At 48.4% G+C, this 27,982-nt stretch overlaps 1 protein-coding gene across 1 annotated transcript in view; it reads right to left on the bottom strand.

Annotated features, from left to right (window-relative positions):
- The window catches only part of ZNF438 (zinc finger protein 438), a 256,361-nt gene extending 228,856 nt beyond the window's left edge, over positions 1-27,505 (bottom strand). The window contains exons 1-2 of the mRNA XM_060097815.1: positions 27,468-27,505; positions 26,853-26,939 (exon numbers count right to left, since the gene is read on the bottom strand). The gene's annotated coding sequence lies outside the window, so the exon portion shown is untranslated. The remainder of the gene's footprint in view (positions 1-26,852; positions 26,940-27,467) is intronic.
- Positions 27,506-27,982: the final 477 nt, after the last annotated feature.

Raw genomic sequence — 27,982 nt, 5'->3', positions numbered from 1 at the left:
CTCGCTTTGCCCCCTATTATGGGCCATTTGTGTGTGTCAGTCTTTATCTCTGGACCTGAGTCAAACTTCACTCCTTTCTCCCACCCCGTTTCAGAAGAAAAAAAAAAAAACCAAAAAACCCAAAGCCTAAATATGGAACACATGTGCTTCTCAGCTGGGCTGTGGAGCGGGACTGGGGAAACGGACACTGTCACTGGCCCTCTGTCCCCGGGTCTCGGGCTGCCCTCACACCTGGGTCCCCCTGGCACTGCTGCTGGCCCCAGCCTGAGCCCGAATCACTCAACATCCACCTTCTGGGGCCTGCCTTTTCTCCAACTTTCATCTTTTTGGGCTTCTCTGCATGGTTGGAGGTTGGCCTTACTGGCCTATGAAAAATCCGATGTGTCTCAGTGTAGGGTAGCTTTGGAAGTGAGTCGCAGGAGGTCGGTAGGCACCTCTGACGTAAAGATCCAGAACTTTCTGCCACGTCTCCGACTGGACCGCCACGCGCAGCGGTGACTCACGGTGAGGTCATGCATTCCCAGGCCGGGTTTATAGTAATGGGAGGCTGAGCTATTTGCAGGTGCCTCTTCCAAACTGAGCGCCCTCATTCTCACTCACCTCCACGCTGCCCTGGCATCTTTTGAAGCCGAGCTTCGTGGGGGTGAACAGGAAGACTACAACATTTTTATTATTGTTGGCTTCCTTTGCTGAATTAGCGTTTATATTTCCCCAGTAGAAATCCCCAAATTGAAAATAGAGAGGTGTCAGCTAGCACCACTTTAGTTAAGGTTGTGTCAACATTTCCTATAAACCTTGTTTTTCTAGGGTTTATAACTAGACCATAAAAATGTGCTCAGCTCTGAAACTTGGCTTAGAAAGGAAACCTGGGAGTGAATCTGGCAGAATTTGAAGAGGGGGAAAAGTAATTCCAGCTGTTTTTAACATGTGCCTGTCCTAAAACGGAAACGATCGGAAGGTGCATATTCTCTTTGTGTGATTCAAATGGAGTTTCAGATTTTAAAAAAACTCCTGGAGAGATTATCCCATTAATATGGGCTAATTGCAGTTGTCAGTCTTCAGAGGAGACGTGAGTGGCTGAGGTATGGGACTCAACCCACTGACTTCACATCTGCGGGTACCAGTTTTGGCAAAGCCGTTAGCTACACATCATAACGTGATCTGGCAAATCATCCTCACACCTTTTCGTGCAGGAAACCACCAACGTTTTGAAGGAAGGAATCCTTCCTGATGAGAGGTTAGTGGGCCGTTTCAAGATGCAGGCTCGCTCAGAATAGCACCCCTTTACTCATCTTCCCTTCATCTGCTGTTCACATTGATTGGATGACCCCGGAAAGCAGCTCCCGTAATGTCTGTAGGAGGGAAACATCCGATCCTTCTGAAAGTCCACCTTTTCCTGTGGGCGGGGTCAGTCTTCTGCGTCGCCAGCAGATCACTGTGACTGTGTTGGCAGGTCATTGGTACTCTGGAGGCAATCAGGCGACGTGCTGCCATGTGCCTGTGATGCCCTGGCCTGCATCTGTCTGTCCGTCTCTGGCCTTGGACTCTGGGAAGATGGCAGCCACCAGGGGCTGGAGCATCGTGGAGGAAAGGAAGAAAGTGCTGGACTCAACACCAGGAGAGCCGAGTTCCAGCATCCTCTCTGGCCCTTCCCGACACTCGGCTAAGCTAGAGGCTTACGGAGAGGGTCCACTGAAATCACATAAGGCACTTTTAAAACTGTAAAGCGTCCTCCAAATGGAAGCAGGTAGTGCCTGCCTCAGCATCAGAATCCACGGATGCCCGCTGAGCGCTGGCAGGTGTGTAAGGACTCGCCCCCCGTCAGCGGACGCGGGGAAAGGCCTGGGCTTCCCAGCACAGCAAGCCACCACCGCACGACCCAGTCCCGCTTTATTTCTTCTGGTTGCATCTTCCGCTTCCACTCCTCCCACCCATCACTGAACACGGACCACCACTGTGAAAGGAGGATGATCCTCGGCTGTCCATGGACATCAGCCCTGTCTGGCCCCGGAGGCCACTCTGATGTCACCTGCTCTTCCACCCTCACCAACCCCCCCGACCACCACCCACATGCAACGTGACCTCAGGGCCTTTTGCGCGCTGTAGGCATACCGTTTTCCGGTACCTTCAGGTTTTCTCTGAGACTGTCCCCCACTCTCCCCCACTGCACCCTTGGGCTCCCTTCCTCAAGGAGAAGGAGGCTGCACACCTTGGCACCCGTGATCTACGTTTGCCGAGGGGAGTTTCCCCCAGGGAGATCTGTGAAAGGCTGTGAGCGTGGTCAGTCCTCGGAAGGGCCCTGAGCCCAGTTTAACGCTGGGCTGTCGGCATCCTGAAATTCTGAATACATTCTTAACGAGAGGCCAGCCCATATTTTTAGTTTGGACTGGTCCCTACAAACTGTGTGTAATAACAGGTTCTGGTCCTGATCTCTTCCCCGCTGGCCCGGACGACTGGGGACAATCCTGCTGAGCACTCCAGCCACCCGTGATGAGGGCTGCGATGTCTGCAGTCGCCTCCCCCGAGCAGCGGAGGGGTTAAGAATGAGTCTGCCGGCCCCACCCTGGGCCGGTATCAGCCTCCTGCCCCGGAGCCCTCTCCCACTCCCAGAGCCTCGGGTCCTTGTGAGACAATAGCCAGACCCTCTGGGTAGCATTTCTGGCCCTTCCTCCAGAAGCCTGGAGGCTGATGTGGCCCCTTGTAGTGTCCAGCAGAGTCCCCTTCCAACACGAGGGGGACACTGGGCACCGAGGACCATCCCTCTGCAGGCAGCCTGCTGGATGCCATCCGTTTACCCAACCAAGGCTAACTGAATGGCAACCGTGTGGGAGACGTGACATGGGCCCCGGGGACACCTCCACAGGCCAGCAGAGACGCCCCTGCCCGTGGGGAGGGCTGCATTAGGAGCTGTGAATTTCAGGGGGGAGGAGGATTCTAGGCAGAGGCTAAGGCTGGAGCAAAAGCCCCTCAAATGGAGTGAGAGGGCTCACGAGGAGGCCACGTGGCGGGGACGGGTGAGCGGGGGAGGGGGAGGAGATGGGGCCAGGAACGGGGCAGGGGCCGGGGGCGGGCTTGATGCCGGGACCCGCTTCAAAGGATGCCTCCGGCTGCTGTGACGCAACAGACTGCAGAAGAGCAAAGCACAGGGAGGGGGGGACCCGCCAGAGACCTGTGCGATCGTCCGGGGGGAAATGTGCGCTCCCGGAGAATTTCTTCTAGTTGGAACAAGATGGGGCACGTTTCTTTAGTGTCCGTCTGCTGAAATCTAATCGGATTCTGATGTGTGCTCTGAAGCACCAAGTCATGCTCGTCTGTGTCCCCAAACTGTATAGCAAGAAACCAGTTGTCAGTGCTCGTGGATGTGGTCTGAACCGGCCGGGAGGGGAGGGTGGAGGGTGCTCCCTGGGAGACAGCCTCCACCTTACCTGGGCGACCACAGTGAGAGCCCTGCCTGGGGATGGATGGTGGGGCCACCACCTTCCAACCACGTTCGGCTGTGAGAGGTTTAGCCAGTGACACGCTGGGGGCAGACGGAGTCACTTCCCCGTCTCACACTCAGGCCCTCAGAGCCCTTCTGCCCGGGCTGGGGCCCCAGCAGTCACCCCATCTCTTCCCACTTCTTTCTCAGAGCCTCCTGGTGTGAAGGCTTCAGTAGCGTTTGCAGCTAAATCCATCCAACCGAGGCCTGGGAGGGTGTGCCCTTAGCTAAAGAGTCTTTTAAAAAAGAGCTAGCTTTAGACCTGGGGGTCCTTTAAATCCACAGTTGGGGGAGGGTTCTTACCTCAGGCCTCCTTAAGACCCCTCCAGGCCTGCAATGCGTTCTCCAGACCCTCTCTCCTAGCAGCTGCATCTGTACTATTTGACTCACCCATAAGCTTGTTTCAAACAAGCCCCTGTGGACAATAACTCAAGCCAGTAAAACACCTTTGCAGGCAGTAAAACACGACTCCCTCTGAGGTCAGAAAGCTTCCTCAGCAAGAAAGACGAGTGGGTGGTGCCTATAAGCAGGAAGAACAGCTCTGGGCCCCGTGCCCTGCCCATCAGCACACCTGGCCTGCAGGTGCGGGTGAGCAGGGAGGGAGGTGATGTACAAAGGCCTGCCTCTCTCCCTTTTGTTCACCCCCATCATCTTTCTTCTTTCCAATACGTTGTCAGATCTGTTAAAGAAAATGAAACCTTTCACGCCAATCCCAGATTGCATCCGGAATCAAATAAGAAAATTTCAAAAGTGCTTTGTAAACACGAAAGCACTCTCCGAAATGAAGGCAGCGTCATTATCTGGGAAAACGGTCTCCAGCGTTCTCCTTTTGCGTTTGGAAAGAGTGTGTTGAATACCTTCCAAACAATTAAATCCCATCAAGCTGTTCAAATTGTGTTCTAATAATCTGCCTAGGGTCTCACTGCATCTCCCTCCGTGGGGCTGCTGGGATGCAGGACTGGCTATATTTTCTGCTGGGCTGGGATGCTGGGTGATGGACCAAAAGTCAGAGCACCCGCTGAGCTCTGTACCCGGGAAGTCACCTGTCCTCTCGGAGGTTCCATTTCTTTATCTGTAGAATCTCCTACCAACTTCACAGGGTTTTGGTACAATCACGTGCAATAATGCTCACGAAAATCCTCTCTAAATTGAACAGTGTGATGCCAGTCGCCACTTCAAAGGTGGATTCATCAACAAATGGAACCATGATTCTACGCTCATCAGCATTTTTCTCCTAATAATTCCAAGATCCAAGTGCAGGTTAAGTATAGGTTTTAGGGACCTCCCTGCCTTCTGCTCCTTTTGGTTTGTTTGTTTAGAAAAACAAGAAAGCCAGGTGGCTGGATCCTGTCATCATTAAGGTCTTTGAGTTTCTTAAGTGAGAGACACCACATCACCGGTCTCTGCGGTCATTTGCAATAACGAACAGGAATTAATGAATTCCATGTATGAGCAGCAGGCGAGAGAAAGGAGAAGAAAACTCCATCAGGACTTCCCTGGTGGCACAGTGGTTAAGAATCCGCCTACCAATGCAGGGGACATGGGTTCGAGCCCTGGTCTGGGAAGATCCCACATGCCGTGGAGCAACTAAGCTCGTGTGCCACAACTACTGAGCCTGAGCTCTAGAGCCCATGCTCTGCAACAAGAGAAGCCACCGCGATGAGAAGCCCGCACACTGCAACGAAGAGTAGCCCCCGCTCGCCGCAACTAGAGAAAGCCCGCGTGCAGCAACGAAGACCCATCGCAGCCAAAAATAAATAAGTAAAATATAAATAAATTAATAAAAAAGGAAAAGAAATGAAAACTCCATCATTAAAAGCTGAATAAACAGTGTGAAAAAAGGACAGCTACGTGAGGTGGGATGGGGTCCTGTTGTATGATATCGGCTGGACGGCTAATTTCGTGTGTTTAGAAACATTGTAGAGAGTAGTTGATGGTTACGCAAACAGCAGTCATGAGATGCTTTCAGGGGCTGAGGGTTTGGAGGGCCCACACGCTGTAGGATCTTGGGACAGCTCTTCTTTGTTGGTGATTGGTTTATGGGCAAGCCCCCCAGCAGGGCATCCCTGAGTCCCCAGAGGCAGGAGTTACTCAGGTAGGTTCCGGCCACCTTGCTGGCTGAGGAGGCCACACAGTAAAAAGCCTGCCCCATAAGGGAGTCACGTCTTGTGACTGGGTCAGAAGGCCCTCACTCTCTCAGGATACCACGGGAAGAACAGAGAGGCCTATTGTGGGACCCGTTGGCCAGGGAGCCCGCAGCCCCGGGGCCCGCGCTGACCCCAGCATCTGCTGTAAACTCTCCCTTCATGGCCGCGGGCCCGATTCCTCGCCTGTGAAGACGGACCGGGGTAAGTCTGACTCAGGACACCACACGGCCGATGTGTACAGAGAGCTTTGCTGCACCAAGCTCTGGGCTAATCACCTTTACATGGGCCACTGTATTTAGTTTTCGATAACTCTATGAGTGTGGTGCTAATCTAGAACCTGCATTTAGAATCATGAAGGAAAAGAATATTAAAAAGAATGTAATATAAAAAAGAATATATATATATGTATAACTATATATATGTATCACTTTGCTGTACATCAGAAATTAACACAACATTGTAAATCAACTCTACTCAATTAAAAAAAAGAACCTGCATTTAGGACAGACTAAACAGTCCCTACTTGATATTCTACAACCCTAATCCACCAGAATCCTGTTCTCTGGTTAATAATACATGTCCTTTTGGTTCAGAATGCCAAAATATTCTTGGAAATGTCCATATCTTCCTCAGTGGCCACAACAGATGTCCTCTGCACATGCAGTTTAGGGGGGACCCCTCTCTCAGCTGTGGGGTATTACATACTGACTCTGACAACGAAGGGAGGCCCACTTTGCTAATAAGTAGCTGGTTACAAGGTCAGTGCTTTACAGGTGTTATACGTTGACCCTTCAAACAACTCTGTGAGACAGACTATTCTCTTCATTTTCCAGATGAGTCCAGGGCACAGAAAGGTTAAGTGATGGCCCAAAGTCACACAGCCGACTCAGGGCAGGACTGGGTCTCAGTCCTCACCGCTTCCTTAGAAGGCACTCGCCAGCGAGGGCGTTGCTATTCCCTGCATCCCACCCATCCTCCAAATGGTCCAGGCCTCTGGCTCCACTCCTACCAAAAGACCTCGGAAAACGTGTCGTGCGCACACGTGAAGAGTGCAGGCCAGGCCCAGAATGCACTGGCTCTGGTTGATAGGGAAGAGGGAGGAGGGAGCCGAAACAGGCCATCTGCTTGCTTGTGACTCATTTTGTTTGCTTTGTTTTGTGTTATTGTGGTAAGAATATTCAATATGAGACCTACCCTGTTAACACGTTTTTAACTGTGCAAAACATTCTTGTTGACTACAGACACCGTTTCCTTGTGACTTTTTACATAGGAGCAAAAACTGAATTGAAACATTTCATTCTCATCATCCTTTGACAGAAGCAGCCTGTTTAGGGAAGGTTACTTTGGGATTTTATTTTGGATTATAATAAGGACTATCTTGACCACGGATTTGGTGTTGAGATATCATTTTGCAGGAAGGTCTGTTCAGGTAGGCAGAGTCAAGATTTTAGCATCTGGTAGGAAACTGGACCCTCAGCTTCCCCCCTACGAAATTGACATGCTTTGTGCCCCCCTTTTAACAGTCTCTGAGGGTACCTTCCAGTAGCCTAATAACATCTTCGCTGGGATAATGTGCTACATACTTATGAAATTAGGGTGATCTGATGAAGAGACATTTGGCTTTGTCTAGGGAGTTAGACGGCACAAGTAGTTTCAGATAACAAAGGTCCTCCTTTCGTCCCAGGATGAGTTCAGACTGCTGATTCACTCTGGAAACAGTATACGTCAAACAAGGAGAGGAGCACAGGGCATCTCAGCATCACCTGGTGGCCGGGTCCCTCTCCAGTCACCGGGAGTCCTGAGGACAGAGATGACGCCGTGCCATTACGGCGCTAATGGTGTTATTTTCTTGGGCCATTAGCATGCGTGACCCAAATCACTGCCAAATGCTCATCGCCCCAGCTCTCTGGGGGTCTCCTGCGTGATGAGCCTGTGATAATTCACCTCCAGCTTCCAAATCAAGTTGTTCCAGGACCCCTGGGCTAAGTGTGTTTCCTCTAACACTGTCCTGTATGTCAAGAGGTTCTCAGAAAAAGAATGGATACCTAGGAACAGAAGCAAAGAGTGGGGTCGCTTTCTGGAAAGACCCTGCTTGGCTATGCAAAAATCATACTCAGGGTGTGACCAAGCCAGGGCCGGGGGCTGGGCCGAAGCTGAGGTGGTCCCAGGCCTGGGAGAAGCAGGCAGGAGAGGGTGGCTATTTGAGGGCCGAACCAGGAGGGGTCAGTGGGGTCTCGGTGGAGGGGTCGGGCCAGCAGTAGGTCAGGGACTGACTCTTGGCCCAGGGACTCCACAGAGAGAAGCTGTCAGTGAACTTGAGTTCATACTCTCATGGGGCACCCTGCTCAGGGGAGGCTCCTAACAAGATCTAGCCCAGGCCTGGTGACTGTCCCCCAACAACCCCGTGGGGTTAGGTCCTTGTACTGAGCAGTACGGCCTTTAGAAAACCATCTGGGAAGCTCTGAAGGCCCTGGCGAGGCTCTCCTTAGCCAGAGGGAGGACCACAGCCCTGGTAAGGAACCCAGAGGAAGCTGGATGGTCCCCTCATCCTTTCCAGAGAGGAGCTGATCTCAGGACAGGACGACCTTGGGTGGACAGGTGATGGCAGGTGCGTCAGGCCCGACAGGAAGATGCCCCCTCTCCCCAGGCTTTGCTCACTGGGAGCTCCCCAGACCTTCAGCCTCAGGCCCCCCTCCCTCCTGAAGCAGTTCTGACCGGTTCAGCAGGACCCCTAGCCCTGGGGTGGAAGGGAGGAAGCTACTGGATGGGTCTGGAGTCGGGCCTGCTATCAGAGCCCAGCTGCCCTGGGCTTCCGTGGACTTACTCACATCAGATTTCCATGCCTCTGACTCTGCGGGGTATTCGGAGAGATTCCCTCAGCTCTGCCTTCTGCCTCAGACAGACAGAGACTGTTGTGTTACAGGTCCATGGAGGTTTTCACTGTCATGATTATGATTCTCATTTTTATAATTTCTATTTGGTTCTTTTTCAAACCTTTGTTGTTGTTATTCATGTCTTCTTTCCTAATGGTTTCAACATCTTATTTTATATTTTTAAAATGCTCACTTTATAGTCTCTTCCAGATTGTTCAGTCGTCTTCAGGTTTTGTTTCTCCCATGGTGGTTCAGCTGTGTGTGTGTGTGTGTGTGTGTGTAATCTTCTTGTACAAGCTCATCCTCAGTGGAGAGCATCGTCCTCTGGGAGGCTGTGTGCCATGGGCTGAGATCCGTGCCCTGGTTCTGTGCAGGTATCCACTGGGCATCCAGCATTCTCCAGTTTGGACAATTTTTTCCTCAGCCAGAGATTCCCAATCCACGTGTGTCATGTAAATTCAGATTCCATCCCTGAATATGAAGTGCAAGATTGGCTGTTAATTTTTTTTTGTGTGTGTGGTACGCGGGCCTCTCGCTGTTGTGGCCTCTCCCATTGCGGAGCACAGGCTCCGGACGCGCAGGCTCAGCGGCCATGGCTCACGGGCCCAGCCACTCCGCGGCATGTGGGATCTTCCCGGACCGGGGCATGAACCCGTGTCCCCTGCATCGGCACGCGGACTCTCAACCACTGCGTCACCAGGGAAGCCCTTGGTTGTTAATTTTATTTACAGTAGACATTTTTTCCTACTCAGAGCTCTGAACAGGGCACAATGCTTTCTTAATACCTGTCTGGGCCATTGGATGGAGTTTCCTGGACCCCTTCTCATAAACCAGCAGCCCTTCAAGAGTCCTGGCTTTCAGCTGAAACCTCCCTTCCTTCTACTTTTGAGTAGACTCAGGACCACGTTTCTTATCCATGCACGGGAATTAAATTCTAGCCATGTGGCTTCAGCTCAAGTGGGCCATTCTGATTTGAATTCACTTTGCCTCTGGCATATGAGAGTTTCCATATCTTTTTTAAATATTCAACTTGCATTAAACAGCAATTTTTTAAAAGTTCTATTCCATCCAGGATCTCACTGCATTTGCGCCTGAAGGAGTGGATGAGTGAACACACTCCACCATGTTGCCAGAAGTCGAGCCCACGTACCAGCCTCCGGGGCTTGAATTTTGCCTTCCGTGTGTCAGTCACTGGTGGAGGTCTTGCTCTGAGCTAGCTGCTAACCTGTCTCCAACACCGCTGTCTGCTAACTTTCAGCGTCACTGTTCCGGGGACCTCTGATGCTGAATTCACCCCACTGATTATATTGTGCATCCACATGTGTTGACCGAATCGTGACTACTTTTCCCTTCCCCTCTGGAACACTTTTGGTGGCCAGCTAACTTCCCTCCGGAGAGCCAGCCACTGAGGGCACATGTGAAGAAAGGAACTTGGTTGATTAGAGCTTCTTTATTCTTTCTTCAGGCAGGCTGGCTGGACAAGAATCTTTCACCATCTAGAATCCTGTAACTTGGTGGGGGGTCACAAATCCCTTTGGGGATCTGAAGAAAAGAGTGCATCCTGTCCTGAGAAAAAAATGTACATGCACAGAAACTAGTGCATGAATTTTAGAGCTTCATTAACCCCCTGAATTCCACATTAAGAATTTCTGCTTTGGAGGCTGATTGTTCTTTGGTGAATGGGAACCTCGAGTTTTCTAGCCTTATTCAAATCAACTGTAGTGAAAAACCTTCTTAAAATGAGACCCTATGACATAATAACAATCTTTCAGTTTTTCACTCCTTTGACGCCATCTTTTTAAAATTAATTAATTAATTAATTAATTAATTTTTATTTTCGGCTGTGTTGGGTCCTCGTTGCTGTGCGCGGGCTTTCTTTAGTTGCGTCAAGCTGGGGCTACTCTTCATTGCGGTGCGCAGGCTTCTCATTGCAGCAGTTTCTCTTGTTACGGAGCACAGGCTCTAGACGTGTGGGCTTCAGTAGTTGTGGCATGCAGGCTCAGTAGTTGTGGTGCACAGGCTTAGTTGCTCCGTGGCATGTGGGATCTTCCCAGACCAGGGTCGAACCCGTGTCCCCTGCATTGGCAGGCGGATTCTTAACCACTGTGTCACCAGGGAAGCCCTTGATGGCATCTTGAAACATAACAATGGCACACGAGAGTAGTGTCAATAATTAGTGACAATCTCCCATAAAAATCTCTCCCTCAAAGTACTTTTTAAAGTACTTTTTAAATAATTGATGTTACCAGAGCATCATTTCCTCAAATACCACTTTCTGATTCAAACCTATGCCATCTACAGGGCAGAAGCAGCTTCATGAAATAAGACAGACTGATACAGCATGGTAGAAATAAAGCTGGATTCTAGATTCAGTGTCTAGATTTGGGATCTTTGCTTTGAACCATCTAGTGCCCTTGGGAAATTCCCAATCTTCCCGGGTTTCTTTTTCCTTATCTGTAAAGTGAGGAATTTGGACTAGATCAGAGCTTAACAAACTAAAACCCAACAGCAAATTCTGTCTATTGCCTGTTTTTATAAATAAAGTTTTGTTGGAACACAGCCATGCTCATTTGTTTCTGTATTATCTGTGGCCGCTTTCCTGCCACAAGGGAAGAGCTGAGTAGTTGTGACAGAGACCATATGGCCCGCAAAGGTGGAAATAGTTACTCTCTGTCCCTTTACAGAAAAGTTCGCCAGCCCCTGACCAAACGGCCCCCTCCCCCTTTCCACCTCTTGATGATTCTCAGAGGCAGAGAATGCAACCCAGGCACATTCAAGGGCACAGGTGGAGGAGAAGCAAAAGATGGATGAGTCAAGACAAATCACATTATTTTGTTGACGCAGCTTCCTCAATCACTGTTGCTTATGGAAGTCTAATAAATATTCAAGTGGAACTACTTAAAACAATTAGACTCCATGTGGCCTCTAAATGGTTTCATCATCCAGACACTGGTGATTCAGAAAGACCTTCTTCCAGCCTATCCGAATCAGTGAGGATTTAAAAAATTACTCTGATAATATACATTAATAAACACAATTAGGTTTAGGAATAATGGACAGGATAGCATATACAATCCCTTTTGCCCGACGCAAATCCTGTTTTGAAATGAGCTAGAGCATAGAACAACCCCTTCTGATGAAGCCCTTCTGATGCGGATGACAAGGGCGGGGTTCCGCTGACTGTGAACTTTCTGGGTGGAATATTCAGGAGACTAATAATATATTTTGATGATCCGTGTGTCCAAACTGTGCTTTCCAAACATTGTGAAGCTGAGAAGTTGCTGTGCCATAGGGCACGGCTGCAGTGGCCCACGGCCCAGAGGCTAGGGTTTCCCACCAAGTCAGACTTCCAACAATCTCATTAGCTTGGGACGCATCTGTTTTTTTTTTTAACATCTTCATTGGAGTATAATTGCTTTACAATGGTGTGTTAGTTTCTGCTGTATAACAAAGTGAATCAGCTATATGCATACATATATCCCCATATCTCTTCCCTCTTGCGTCTCCCTCCCACCATCCCTATTGCACCCCTCCAGGCGGTCACAAAGCACCGAGCTGATCTCCCTGTGCTATGCGGCTGCTTCCCGCTAGCTATCTATTTTACATTTGGTAGTGTATATATGTCCATGCCACTCTCTCACTTTGTCCCAGCTTACCCTTCCCCCTCCCTGTGTCCTCAAGTCCATTCTCTAGTAGGTCTGTGTCTTTATTCCTGTCTTACCCCTATGTTCTTCATGACATTTTTTTTCTTAAATTCCATATACATGTGTTAGCATACGGTATTTGTCTTTCTCTTTCTGACTTACTTCACTCTGTAGGACAGACTCTAGGTCCATCCACCTCACTACAAATAACTCAATTTCATTTCTCTTTATGGCTGAGTAATATTCCATTGTATATATGTGCCACATCTTCTTTATCCATTCATCTGTCGATGGACACTTAGGTTGCTTCCATGTCCTGGATTTTTAAAATTGACTCTCCTGTTTCTTTTCTCTTCGTTCATCTGAGGAGGGATTATTTGAACTAAGTAGCAAGAAGCGTTTTTCTGAAATTAACGTATTTGAGAGCACTAAGCTGAAAAATAAGATGGGGACCAGTCCCACATGTGCTTAAAATTCCAGGTCCAAAGGAGCAGAAAAATCTCCTATCATCGATGCAATTTTACCTTATGCTTTCAATCTACCGGAACCATCAGACTGCTATTTCCCTTTCTCTTCCAACATACAGCCACTTTTGTGTCTTGGTGCAGTGGAAATAGCATATTCTGTGGGCCTTTTCTTAACCAACCCTGAGAAGTGATTTCCAAACAGCTTTGAGTTCAACATTGCTAATTATTAGAGAAATATAAATCAAAACTACAATGAGGTACCATCTCACACGGGTCAGAATGGCCATCATTAAAAAGTCTACAAATAACAAATGCTGGAGAGGGTGTGGAGCAAAGGGAACCCTCCTACGCTGTTGGTGGGAATGGAAGTTGGTGCAGCCACTATGGGGAACAGTATGGAGGTTCCTCAGAAAATGACAAATGGAGTTGCCATATGATCCAGCAATCCCACTCCTGGGCATAAATCAGGACAAATCTATAATTCAAAAAGATACATGCACCCCTATGTTCATAGCAGCACTATTTACAATAGCCACGACATGAAAACAACCTAAATGTCCATCGACGGATGAATGGATAAAGAAGATGTGATACAACTTTGGAATACTACTCAACCATAACAAAAGAATGAAATAATGCCATTTTCAGCAAAATGGATGTAACTAGAGATTATAATACTAAGTGAAGTAGGTCAGAAAGAGAAAGACAGATACCATATGATATTGCTTATACGTGGAATCTAAACTGTGACACAAATGAGCCTATCTGTGAAACAGAAACAGAACCACAGACATAGAGAACAGACTGGTGGTTGCCAAAGGAGAGGGGGTTGGGGGAGGGATGGAGTGGGAGTTTGGGATGAGCAGATGCAAAGTAGTATATATAGAGAATGGATAAACAACAAGGTCCTACTGTAGAGCACAGGGAAGTATATTCAATATCCTGTGATAAACCATAATGGAAAAGAATATGAAAAAGAATGTATATGTATAACTGAGTCACTTTGCTGTACGCAGTCATTAAGACAACATTGTAAATCAATTATACTTCAATTAAAAAAAACAGCTTTGAAAAATCTCTCTCATCCGCCATTTTGTTCTCTTGGTGGCAACTGGAATAAATTGCCCCAAATGATAGGACACAGGTGATGTCAAAGGACATACTGTTTGAATCCCCCTCCACTTCCTCAAAATCATAGGGGATTTGGACCCCAACCCAGCTGGTGTGGTTCCTCGGGGTCATGGCTAGAGCTGGGAGCATAAACTCAAGATCCCAGAGCTGCCCAAACTGGAGGGTGAGCAAGACAGAAGCCAAGTTACTCCCCAGGAGCACGAAGAGACCTCTGTGAACCTTGGGTATGAGGTTATCTGGGCACAGACTCCCAGCGATGGCCATCTGCAGAGTCCTTGGTGAGCCTCACAACTGCTGCCCTGGCTCAGGAATTTACATTCCGCTCCCTCGTAGCTACCACAAGAAATGTGACCTCATCACATAAATTTTTCATTTTTTGGTGTTCTTCTTCTGGAAGGTTCCAAGCATCATTTCATGCACCTCACACAGCTTTCCTCTGCCTTCCTCCTTCCACTCTGCTCTAACTCCGTTCCCCAGGCTTATGCTCTCTGTCTTCCAAAAGGACTCTGGCCCCTGGCGGTCTCTTAACTGATCTTTCTCCTGGGCTGTGGCTCCATCTTTTGCGCCCCTCCCCCCAGCCTGCCTCACCGCTCATTCTGGCTGAAGAAACAATTCTCTATCACGCTTGCCATTTGGAAGTAAAACCAACTGGGGAATTGTCTAGAAGGAGAGCTTCTGCTGCTCACAGCTTTTTGGGGTGGGGCAAGTAGCCGGGGCATGGATCACAGATGGGGAGTGGAGTGGCCACAAGACTTCATGACAGCTCAGCCTGCTCAGAACTTATTAACTTCTAGAGTCAACACAGACAGAGACAAAAGAAGAACAGAGTTGGTGTTAATCCGCATCGCAATCCGTCACTTTGCTACCCTTGAATTTCTCTCTTTTTCCTGGTAGAGAAATGCATGCATTGCCTTGTTTGGCCCAGGAACACTGGTCTTGCTCATAGCCCTGCTCTGAAGTTCTTCGTTCCAGGGTTTACCTCTGTTCAAATCTTGGTTCTATGTTTTGCTTTACTGTTTATGTTTTCTTACTCAACTTCCTGGTCTAAACTCTGTGAAGTTCAACTCCAGCCAATTACAGTTGTAATACTTTCTAAATTAAGTGCTGGCAATTCCCAAAGTACAAACACCAAATTTATGAATGTCCCTTACACCAAAAGGGCTGCCCCTTTTTGCTTGTGGGTGGCTGTATCAGAACCGCTGGAGAGAATTCCTGTTCTCTGTGAAGTTTGGGCAGCGGGAGGAGAGTTCCTCTCATCCAGCTTTTTGAGTTGGAATAATTTCCCATAGAAACCATTGCACATGGTGGTCTAGCTCCCAGACCAGCCCAGAAAAATGGCCTGCTTAATCCATAACGCAGCTGGAAAAGAGTGAAAAAAAAAACACAGCTGATAAGAGATGCTTTTGCTAATGTGTACTTGTTCATTTCCATTAGGGTGACATTTACACAGCCACATTTATGGGAAAATGTTTGCGTTCCAAAGACTGATTTACAAACAAACTCTTGGAAGAAAAAAATCTCATCTAAATTTAGAACTTCCTAGATTAGCTCTCGTTTTCAGCACTATTTTTCCTTTCGTTTGCACAAGTCATCTGGGTACGGGTTTACTGAGGCCGTCTCCGCAGGCAAACCAAAGCCATGGGGGGGCACCTGTCTGGAGTCAGACACCCAGGTGCCCAGGGGCCAAGGAAAAAGGAGTCTCTGTAATCAAGAAAGGAGTTTGGTTTCAACGTGGACTGGATTTTTCTGGATTCGTTTAAAATACTGTCATCACTCTGCCTGCGTAGAACTCATGTCAGATAGATTTTGCTAAGTAAATTCTGCCTTTATACCTTCTCAATTATCTGATTTGTTATGAATATGAATTTTCCTTTAAAAAAGAAGCTAAACAGTACAAAACACAACTTCCTAATTGGCCTATCAGAGAGTAGTTCTTCGTAGTCAGGTGGAATTAACGTACATTGGTTGGATTTGCCCAGAATGCTTTGCTCCTGCAGTCAGTGACCATATGAGCACGTGGGCTTGGGACTTTTCTTCTGGTGGGTTCACCTGAAGGACGGAGCTGTTTCTTGAGTCCAGTTAACCGTAACTGAAAAGGTTTCCTAGTGATTGTTGCTCTCAGGACACAGCCGGGCTCCTGGGCCAGGTGCTCTGAGGGTCCTTGCTTTCTACACCAACTCGCTAAATAGTCAAGGTGTGCCTGCCACTGACACTGTAGCTCTTTTGTTCAGCGGGCTTGTAAGTGGCACTTTATTTAAGCCCCAATGACTGGTAGAGAGGGCATTTCCTGATACTTAATGACCAACTGGAGGAACTGTGGGCCTGAGGCAATGCATATAATATGCTATTAAACTCTGAAATTTAAGAATGTAAAGAAAAAATAATTACCTTCTTATGCATGTTACCATGGATACTAAGAATTGTTTATAGTTTTAGTCTCTTCCTAGAGGTTAAAGTCTAGTTGGGCAACCAATAGGGACGAAGAACTTCAGGCTCAATTTCCACTCACTTTATAATGTCTGACATTACCTAGTTAGTGTACGTTTCTTCAAGAAGGCGCACATCACCCCCGAAATAGGATATGTAACGAGTGGTATGGATTGCCATAATAAGTATTCATATTTTATTGAACAGTTTGGCAATCAGTATATAAAATCAGCTAACCTTGTAGAGAATCACGTTCCGTTTCCCCAGAGTGGCAGTAACTTTCATACCATTCTTCTTCCCCCCAAGAATGAACCATTTTTCAGTCTTCAGACTGCATGCACATATTTTATGCATTAGTTCCAGAAACACTTTTTCAGTCGGATCTATTATTATAGGGCATAACTCAGAGATTAACATTTAAGCATGAAGGAGAAAATACGCAGAGAAGCACCTGATACTCTATCATTTACATGGCAGCTATTTGTTCTATACTTTTTTGAATCTTGGAACACTTTCTCTTTTCTAAGTCTTAGGGAAAGATAGGACGGAATTAAATCAGTTTCACAACACTGCAGAAGTGCTGGCCCAAATTAATACCACTAACTCCTCATCTATTCTAGGGATAAAGGAACTCAGGAAAATTTAGAGACTGAGTTTTATCTACAACTCCAAACTTTCTCCCACAAATATTTTCTCCACAGTTCTTAGCACGATATACCTGCTTTTATTTTTCTTTTTTCTATCATAATCAAATATTTATCAAATATTTAATCCGGGAATATCATTCATTCATTCATTCATTCATCCATTTATTTATCTTATTTATTTATCATGAGCCAGATCACAAAAGCCTGCAAATGAAAAAGCCAAGTTCCCCTTTGGAGAAGTCTGTCTGCTAAGGAGTCAGGCATGTAACATAAATTACAGTTGACCCTAAAGCAACACAGGTTTGAATTGTGCAGGTTCACTTATCTGCGGATTTTTTTCAATGAATATTAGAGTACTGGAGATTCAGGACAGTTTCTCGGAGGAGGTGACATTTACTTTAGATGTGAACTGTAAAGCCCTATACATAATTATAAAGTTATTATTAGTTTCCTTAACTATTCTCCTATAGGAATACAAAGATGGATAAATTCTTAAAGAGACTATAACTCAGTTGGGAGTCAAATATAAAAATTTGATAATGGTTATAAAGCCCATTTTAATACACTTCCTCTCCAGATTTCCCCCCAAATATTCATATCTATAAACAGTGCTAAATTTACATACAGAACTATGTCTTGATGGGAAGGAGGGTAGGAGTCTCTGGAAAAGGAGGTGGACACCTCCCACGGTGTTCATTTCCACATTGAAATGCAATGCACAAGATCTACCTTTCCTGTCTTTATAAAAATACATGAGGAGAATCCTGACACCTTTCTTTGAACGATTTTTATCTGTACACATCCAGCTCACACTCAGTGCGGGTGTGATTTATCTGGGTCCCGAGAATCAGACTGTACAAGCCAGAAGCATAAGCTCTGCGTAGGAGGGAAATAAAGGAATCAGAAGAGAGTTCATTAGGGAAGCCTGTCCCCTTGGGTTTGAGCAAACCCTTTGGGGATGTAACGAACATAAATTCACAGTGAAAGGCTAGCATGGACGCAAGTGGCCAGACAGTATCCAGCCAGTCCTTGGGGGTTACAGAAAGCAGATCAGCTTCCCTGGCACAGAAGGGCTGGCTGGCTGGGAAGTAAGGAGAAGTTAGATGAAAAAGATAAGTGCAGGGGGACTTCCCTGGTGGCGCAGTGGTTAAGAATCCGCCTGCCAATGCAGAGGACACGTGTTCGAGCCCGGGAAGATGGCACATGCTGCGGAGCAACTAAGCCCGTGCGCCACAACTACTGAAACCTGAGCACCTAGAGCCCATGCTCCGCAACAAGAGAAGCCACCGCAATGAGAAGCCCATGCACCGCAGCAAAGAGTGGCCCCCGCTTACCCCAACAAGAGAAAGCCCGTGCGCAGCAACCAAGACCCAACGCAGCCAAAAATAAATTAAAGAAAGAAAGAGATTTATTAAAAAAAAAAAAAAAAGATAAGTGCAGGAAGGGGAACAGATGTCAAATGGCCCCTGTCGCTAGCTTGAGGTGTGTGGGTGGACTGATCAATTCCTCCTGTCCTCGGGACTCTGGGTCACTTTCCCTGATCTCCACCCCTAGCCTCATAGCACTTAAAAATGCTGTACTGAAGTGATCTGTTTACACATCAGTCTCTCCACTTTCCCCGCGTCCCCAACTCTGATCTCTTGCCATCCATGCAGTCACTCTGCCCCGTAGTGCGTTCAGAGCCCAGCCCGGAGCCTGCCAGGGTTGCTGCTTGAACCTGAAGCAGACTTCATTTACTCAGCCAAGAGTAGCCCAGCACTGTTCTAGCAGCCAAGGAAACAGCGGTGAAAAAGATAAGCCATGTCCCTGATCATCTGGAACAGACAGGCCGCAGGGAACCATTCTAGACACGTATGCACAGCAAACCTGGAGAAAGTAAGGAAGATTGTTTTGGATCTGAGTCAAGTCAGAGACTTCAGCTGGGGGCTGCTGCCTTATTCCACCTGTGACTATGTGAGGAGATAAATCTGGCTTGACGAGAGGGCATAGGTGGTCCATCCAATGGCCAATCAGAGCTGGAAATGACAGAGGTGCCAATACTGGAAAAGTCTACTATCATTTTCAACAGTGGCCTTTTCAATGGAAAAGTCCAAGGGAAAGGACAAACACAAGTACAACTGCAAGTATGTTGGCATCCAAATGTACCCTGATGAGGCCAACAGGACTGGATTCAATATTCCCATAGACACCGCCCTGGGAGATGGCCTAACCTCACCGAGGAAGTCCAGGGCCCAGCAGAAGCAAGCTCTGCCCCAGGCTCTGACAGCACCTGGGCTCATCACTCCCCTGAACTGCTGTTTTCCTAGCCTCTCCTGTCCGGTCCGCCCGCCACTCCCAGCCTCTGCCGCCCCCGTGACGGCAGGAGTGCAGCACACACGGCAACCCTCAAAGCTGGGGAGCGTCGGGGGGGGTTGGCCTTACAGTCCTCCTAACCAGAGACCTTTAGAGCTGATAGGACCGTGCAAACCATGAAGAGCAGAGCTGCGGATGGAGGAAGGTGGGGAGGGAAGGTGGGAGGTGGGGCTCACCGGGACCACGTATAAGGTCAGCATCCCGCGATGAATTAGCCCTCATGCCCCTTCCAGTACAAGATCTGAGAAGCTTGATATCAAGTGGAAAAGCCACTTCGCTTGCCTCAGAAGGATCGTATGAAAAGGGGAGAAGTTCTCAGTTCTTTACTCAAGTCCATAGAAGAGGTGAGGACTTCCCTGGTGGCGCAGTGGTTAAGAATCCACCTGCCAATGCAGGGGACACAGGTTTGAGCCCTGGTCCGGGAAGATCCCACATGCCATGGAGCAAGTGAGCCCGTGCGCCACAGCTACTGAGCCTGCACTCTAGAGCCCGCGAGGCACAACTACTGAGCCCACGTGCCACAACTACTGAAGCCCACATGCCTAGAGCCCGTGCTCCGCAACAAGAGAAGCCCCTGCTTGCCACAACTAGAGAAAGTCCGCGTGCAGGCTTTCTAATGGGTCTTTCTAACGAAGATCCAATGCAGCCAAAAATTAATTAATTAATTTAAGATTACAAAAAAAAAGGAGAAGAGGTGAGCCCAGCTTCCACGGCATCCTTGTCAGAACCGGCCTGTGGACATGACCATTCAGGCTCATCACAGGTATCAGCAGTGATCGTGTGTGCGTTTTCTTTATACTGGTCCCCTCTGTGATGCTGAGGCTGTACAGAAGAATAAGCAGTGGAGTGTGGAATTAGTATAATCAGTGCTGAGTTGTACGAACTCGTTGGAGAAGGTTTCTAAACTACTTCCTCAGATCAATAACTTTCGGTCATGAAAGAACTCAGAGGAACCACCTTGTTCTTTTCCCAAAGGATCCCAAATGGGATGAGACGTTTCTTGTGGATGAGACGAGAGGTGAACTTGAAGGGTCGAGGAAGAAAAACGTGCCTTGCTGATTTGTCCAGGCACTCAGACCTAAGTGGACTCGTGTGCAAACAGACGGCAGGTTGGGACACCGATTCTACCTTTCTGATCAACCCTGAGTCCCCCCAAACCTCCACAGAGTTCACAGAGCTGCTATTGGGTGAATACGGAGTCATAACTCAAGAAAATATTCAGAGAGGTTTATAAAAATTAATGTTTTTAAGTTTCTGCAGTTGCCCACTGAATGCGAACCTTGGCATATATCTGAATTATTACACATCTGCCTTATCGGTATGGTTCAGTTTCAAGAACTGATTGAACAAGCCATACATGCAAAGGAGGCACAGAACCTTGGGATTCCGGACATGAATATATGAATGAATCCACAAAGGTCCTAAAGTTTCTGACCATGTTATCAAAACTCTAGGGAATGTTTGCATCTACTTAGCTCTGTGAAAATGCATTCTCTTTTATGAAATGGCTAAAATCCAAACTGAGAATTGCAAGCAGAGTTGGAAATCTGGCATCTGACGTGAGGTGTGTCCAGACCGCAAGTATTTAGGAACTCTCAGAAAAAGTCCCCTTTGCTCCCTATATGTATATTTTAACCAAAATCAGTTGATAGCTAGCAAGGTGCTCATAATGAGTTTGGTTTTAAAAAGATGGAGAACTTTCCATAACCCAAGTTCTGTCGTTCACTGACCTCACCAGCCTATAAATACAAATTGTCTCATCTGGTCACGACCCAAGTTTCACGGGCTGTTGTAGGCCGTGTTCCCAGGGAAGTAGCTGATTAAGGACTGCTCTCAGGTTCAATACTTGTGAAGGGAAAGGGGGAAGCAGGATTAGACAAAGGGAGAAGTGGAGATGTGATACAGTCATCAGCCAACCCATGTGGAGCTCTGGGCCTGGGGCAGCCTTTTAGAGTTGTCCCAAATTAGGGCAAGGGGGCCTTTCAAAGCAGGTTGTCACTAGAAGGAGGTGTGATCTTCAGATCACCAGGCAGATTCCTTTAGCTGCGGCAAACCCCAGAGGCTAACAGCTGAGGGCCATCACCTGACAGCGCTCCCGGCAGCTGGGGGACGAAAGGAAAGCATTTATCCATTAGGGCTTATGCTCTATCAGTCAAAGGTTTGCCCCCAAAACTTACTCCCCAGAACTTCTGGCTTAGTCAACGCCTGGGCCCCATGTGGCTCAGAGAAGCTCCACGGCAGACACTGGAAGCTTCAGCAGAGATGTGAGGTGTGGGCAAGAGGCGGGGCCCTGTCAGGTGGCCCTTAGAGGAAGCTGCTCAGAGCCTGCATCAGTGGCTGTAATAAAGGACAAGAGATGTCCAAAGGCGCTGAGGTGGTACCCACGAAGTACTCCAGGTCTAAAACTGGATTCTGCTTTAAGAGCTTCTTAGTAGAAAGACAAATACCATATTTTATATGTGGAATCTAAAATCTGACACAGATGAACCTATCTACGAAGCAGAAACAGACTCAAGGACATAGAGAACAGACATGTGGTTGCCAAGGGGGACGGGGGTGGGAGAGGGATGGAGTGGGAGGTTGGGGTTAGCAGATGCAAACTATTATGTACAGGATGCATCAACAACAAGGTCCTACTGTAGAGCACAGGGAACTATATTCAATATCCTGTGATAAACCATAACAAAAAAGAATATGAAAAAGAATGTGTGTGTGTGTGTGTGTGTGTGTGTGTGTGTGTATAACTGAGTCACTTTGCTGTACAGCAGAAATTAACACAACATTGTAAATCAGCTAGACTTCAGTAACATTTTTTTAAAAAGAGCATCTTAGAGAAAATCTTTAGATCTTTAGCAATCCCTAAGTACTGACTCCCCCGCCCCCCTGCCAGTAAGAGTTATGTGATGTGAGATATTTGAGTCACACACCATTCTGGGCATTGAGATTCTATTTATGTATAGAGCCAATATTTGAAAAGTTTTGAAAAGTATGTCCTTTGTTTCCTGTTTCAAAGTATGACGCTTCATGAATGCATCGGAGATTATATCTGAAAACAGATTTACGCCAAACATCTTGTCTAGCAAACTCCGCACAAGTTAATGTCCTTTGCAGAAAATAAACAGTTGAAGGAGTGAAACTGTTCATATTACGCAAGTGGGTAAGAAGCCATTTCTACACTCATTTTCAGAGTACCTCTGAATTTCCAGAAGCAGCTTTCTTTTAGGCTGGCTGGTTTAAGTGCAATTTTAAAACAATGTGAATTTTCCCACTGTCCTCTTACCTACAACCCCTGAAAATGTTTCTTCTCTGAGAATCCAGTCCTGATTTTTTTCATGGTCAAATTAAGCTGCAACAAACAAGGCAAGATCCTATTTACATTTCGTTGTAAGTAGGTCTCTGCTGTTTAAAATAGTGCAGTCTTCTGGATCACAATCCTGATGCCGAGGGACTTAGCACTTGGCTACTAATCGGTCCTGGAAGATGCACTGCGGGAAGAATTTTTGAACCTTGATATACAGCTGCTCCGCCCCTCTCTTTGAGAATAACGGGTAATGGAATCACAACTAAATTTACTTAGAGGGAGAGCTCAGCAAACACTGGTTAAAAATTGGAATTCTACTCTATAGCACAGGGAACTATATATTTTGCAATAACCTATAAGAGAAAAGAATCTGAAAAAGAATATATATACATATATATATATGTACATATATATATATATATATATATATAACTGAATCACTTTGCTGTACACCTGAAACTAACATAACCTTGTAAATCAACTATACTTCAATTAAAAAATGTAAAATCTCAAAATAATTAAAATATTTTTAAAAAACCCCGAAGAATTAGAATCCTTCTGGCTGGAAGAGCCACGATGAAGGCGCAGGAGGCATCACTTGAGTTCCAAAGGCAATGGCGGAGAAAATCTCATCTCTCAGACCACAGTCTTCTGCGACCTGTTCTACTGACACTTGACTTAAGTAGTTACGTTAACCTACTGGAGGTTGGCTATTCAAAGTTTAATTCATCAGCTACTAGCATTTAAGTCAAATGTATGCTTATCATGAGAATTCTTAATATAGTTGACTCCTGAACTCCCCAGGGGGTTAGGGGCCCCGACCTTCCATGAAAATCCGAGTGTAATTTATAGTCGGCCCTCCGTAACTGAGGTTCCTCTGTATCTGCACCTCAGCATCCACGGGTCAAACGACCCGCTGATCGTGCAGTCCTGTACTTATTGGGAAAAAAAATCTGCATATAAGTGGACCCTCGCAGTTCAAACTCATGTCGTTCAAGGGACAACTGTACATACCAGAGTTTTAAAAATTATAACAGCACACAAATTCGATGTTATTATCTCTCATCGCAAAGTGCCAGAGGCACAGAGAGGCTAAGGAAGGCCTCCAAAGTCACACAGCTAAGCAGTGGTAGAGCTGGAGTTTAAGTCAGGCAGCACCAGCCACTGAGGCCTGCCTCTTTACTCCACATCCTCCATTCTCCCCTTATCGTCAAAAAACAAGGGAGGGATTTGTCCCAGGATGTGACAAAGAGGCCAAGATGAGGAAGCCAACCTTGACGGGGGCAAATTAATCCTGTCTGGCTCTCCCATGGCCGGTCCTTCCAGCCCCGGGGCCCAGGAGGAGAGGGGGGACCCAGGGCAGCGAAGTTACCATTTAGCTCCATCCACAGCCCCAGCTGCGAAGTGTTACGCAAACGCTCCTGGCTGGGACCCAGGGCAGCAGGCCAGTCAAGGCTCTAAACCCCTTGCAGCGCAGAGCCCCGTCTGTCCTGCCTCAAGCCCTGTCCTCAGGCTCACTTCATGACAGCCCCCCGACCTCACGACGGTTCTGCAGAAAACAGTTCTGAGATCACCGAGCTGCAGAAGGCCATGAAAATAATACATTCTACACCACGGCTTCTCTGTTCCAGGTGGTTCCCCCCGGGGGGGACCGGCGTGGAACGCTCACCGCCTGCCCTCACGCCCAAAACAGAAACTCTAGCAACGAGTTGCTCGTTAACTTAAGAAAAGCCTGATTATTCATCAGCCCAGCAAATTATTTAGGGAACACTGGGCTGGGTATGGAGACTCTGTCCATGAACAGAAAGGCCGGTTTCTGCCTCCAGAGCTTACAGTTGAATAGGGGTGATGAACGTTGCCCAACTGGACTGGTCAGGAGTCTTTACAAAAAAAAAAAAAGGTGCCAGGAGCTACAGGCTCACGGAATAGGAAGACCTTCTCTTATGGAGGCACCAGGGAAGTCACACTTCACCCGAGACCTAAAGAATGAACAGGAGATAAACCGATCTGGGGGGCGGAATCCATGCACAGGGACCCGCGTCAGCAACAGGCCTTCTCCTGGTACGCTTCCACCCCGGCTTCCCACCTCTGCTTAGACCCCTTCCCTCCCTAGAAGCTGGCTTTAGGGACCCCCCCCCCACCATTTCCTGTCAATAGCACTCATCACCCAGCGTCCTGGTTAGTTTTGCACAGCATCCCTGGCAAATGGGCCACACCTTGAGGCCTGGGTGTCCTGTTTCTTTATTTCCCTCGTTCACAGGGACACTCCATAAAATGTCTGCGGAAGGAGGAAAACCAGGGAAGAAGGAAAGAGGACGCAAAGCGATGAAATAACACCTCCCTGCAGCCACAAGTTCATCCTCCACAATGCCCTGGTTTCAGTCATGGAAAACGACAGCAGTTGGACCCAGTGGTCACAAGCACCACACCCCAAGCCCTTCGCACGTTAGTCTAGCGTCCAAACATTTGTGTGAGGCGGGGAGACGATGATGAATAAGACGCAGCGTCTGTGTTCAGGGAGCTTATGATCTAGGGGTGGAAACTCAACAGAAACGCAACCCTCTCATCCTTCCATCGTTTCGCCAAAATATGAAGCAGAAAAGGCAGGACGAGTTTGGGTGCCAACCGTCCAGGCAGGATTCCGGCCTTGCCCGCTGACAGCTGGCTTTACAGCTGCCCGCCGGGGCCCTGCACGAGGAATCCCTGATGGATGCCTCTCTCTGCTCGCTACGAACTTTCCCGCGCCTTCACCGGTTCTTCCCAGCGGGGGTGGGAGAGCCCCAAACCCTTCTGTCCGCGGGGCTGTCCGACCCCTCCTCCTCGCAGGGCGGGATCCGGGTCCGCCCCGTCTGCAGACCCGGGACGCCTCCGCACGCCGCAGGCTCGGGACCCGCGCGCCCACTCGGCCGGCCGCCCCTCCCCCGCACGACGTCACCTGGGTCACGTGGGCGACCCCCCCTCCCCCGCCCCGCCGGACTCAGCCGCTGGGCCCCAGATCCGGGGGGCGGGCGGCGCGTCTGCTTAGCCCCTCGGGGGTCCCCGTCCCCGCCCCCCACCTCCGCGGAGCCCGAGTAGGCTGGCGGGGGGGGGCCCTCTGGTGAAATCGGAACCGGGGCTCCGAATGAAGGGGAGCAGATGTCCCTGTGTTGCTGGGAGGCCCGGGTGGCCTGCTGTTCAGACGGCGGTCGTCGGGGCGCTGACCTTCCGGGGCCGCCGTCAGTCTCCGTGCAGATGGCCCGCCCGCCGCCCTGCCCGCTCCTCCGCGCGGGGACCGCGGCAGCCGGCGGGTCGGCGGCCGGAGGGAGCCGTCTGCGTCGGGGTGGGGGCTGGCGGGGGCGCCGGGCGGGAGGACAGGGCCGGCCCCGCGCACAAAGGAGCCCCGGCGGCGGCCCCTCGGAGGACAATGCAGCCCCGGGGCGCGGGGGGCTGCGCCGCGCTCCAGCTGCCTCTTCACAGCGAGGCCTGCAAACGTGCCCACTTGATTCTAAATCCTCTTAGGCGCTCGCCGTGTGAACCGGGAAGGGGGTGGCCCTCCGAGCCTTTGCAGCCCCAGGCCTGGAGCCCAGGCGCTCGGCGAGCGGTCTGCAGCGCGCATGCAAATAGAGCCAGCGTTTTGGAGACGTGGGCAGAGTCTGCAGGCTAACCAGCAAACGCCCCGACCTGGCCCTTCGGTGCCTTGCTGGGTCCTGAAAAATGTGAAGGGTGTTTCCCCTGGAAGGACTTCCTGCTAAGTGTTCAGAAAAGCCAGCTGAGCTGCGCTAAGTCATTAGTCACCCAGGTATTTACACTGTTTTTCCTATTTCCTTTCTCTCTTGGCCTCTGTGGTCAGTGGTATAAAATTCCTAGGAACTCCCACCTAAACACCAGCTTCCTGTTTATGCTCTCAGTGGCTTTAATGTTAAGCTGTTGAAAGCAGTTGACCAAGTCTCTATGAAACGACCAGCAAAGGTTTGCAGGTGAACAGAGAAAATAAAAGGAGGGGGAACCCTAAACCCAAATGGGTAGGTTAAAGGTTCGGGTTCATTTTTAATCACGTATGTCAGAATCACATGGGGAAAAGGTAAAAGTGAAGTGTAATTTGATGCCTAAGATCGTGGCTCAGTTTCATTTGGCCCCTGTGTCTACAGGAACCTGTAAAATATGATCCGCTAAACTATGAACGTTTTCGTTTCTAGCAGTTAAAGGCCTTTTTTTCTAATGTGGCATGACATTCTTTTGTTATAAAGGCTAAAGTTCGCGCGTCAGCACAATGTGTGTGCCCCTGTGTGTGCCTTACACCTCCCGGGGCTGTTCTTCCTTAAGTTCCTGCAGCAAAATGTTGCATTTATGTACCTACCTGAATTGCAGCCTCCCTGACCTGGAAAGAACCTTAAAGGGCAGCTCACCCAGCCGTTTTCTGATGCAGAATTCCCTGTAGGACTCCCACGAAGTGAAGGATAGGATCCCTCTGGAATTCCCTACATCAGAAGAACCTAGGGGTAAGAAGGGAATAAAGACACAGACCTACTAGAGCATGGACTTGAGGATACAGGGAGGGGGAAGGGTAAGCTGTGACAAAGTGAGAGAGTGGCATGGACATATATACACTACCAGACGTAAAACAGATAGCTAGTGGGAAGCACCGCATGGCACAGGGAGATCAGCTCGGTGCTTTGTGACCACCTAGAGGGGTGGGATAGGGAGGGTGGGAGGGAGAGAGACGCAAGAGGGAAGAGATATGGGGACATATGTATGTGTATAACTGATTCACTTTGTTATAAAGCAGAAACTAACACACCACTGTAAAGCAATTATACTCCAATAAAGATGTTTAAAAAAAAAGATAGCATGTTTCCTTGACAATCTGATTTTTTTTAAGGTTTTCGATCCATAAAACTAGAATCTGTCTCCACTTATGGAGCCAGGCAGAATTAATCTAATTTCTCTTCCACGTGATATTACCCTTCAGGTATTTGGAGGCAACTCCCATGTCCCCTCAGCGTTTTCTCCCAGTTAAATACCTGCAGATCCTTCATCAGTTCCTGCCGTGGGTCTGAGTCTCCTGCACCATCCGAGTATCTGGAGATGCTCCAGTGCATCTGAGTTCCTTTGAAACTGAAGATGGTGTTTCAATCATGCGGAAACTCAGCCTAGGAGGCAGTACGGGAGGAATATGGCTTAAAACCAACGGGGAAAAGCAAACCATGGCCAAGTTACTCAGACAAAAATAAATTTTGATTTTCCATTTTAGTCTTTTTCTACTCTGTGGCAATCATGCCCGACTCAGCTTTGAAGCCCAGGAAGGAAGGAAAACGCTGTATTGCGAGCTCGCACTGAGCCTTTCACGTTCCTGCGTTTCATCCTCACAAAACCCCTCTGAGCGGGAACTATTGTTATTCCTCTTCTACAGGCTCCAAGGTCAAAGAATCCACCCAAGGTCACCCGGCTAATAGGTAGCAGAGTGAGGTCTCTAACCTGTGACTAAGCGCTTTGCATTTCCTGAAGCTGCTGCCCTGGAGCCCATAGTGAAAACGGA

The sequence above is a fragment of the Mesoplodon densirostris genome, chromosome 4 (genome assembly GCF_025265405.1).
Source record: "Mesoplodon densirostris isolate mMesDen1 chromosome 4, mMesDen1 primary haplotype, whole genome shotgun sequence".
In the NCBI taxonomy this organism is placed as follows: domain Eukaryota; kingdom Metazoa; phylum Chordata; class Mammalia; order Artiodactyla; family Ziphiidae; genus Mesoplodon; species Mesoplodon densirostris.
Note: the sequence above shows the minus strand (reverse complement) of the source record. Positions and strands in the feature narration are given on the sequence as shown.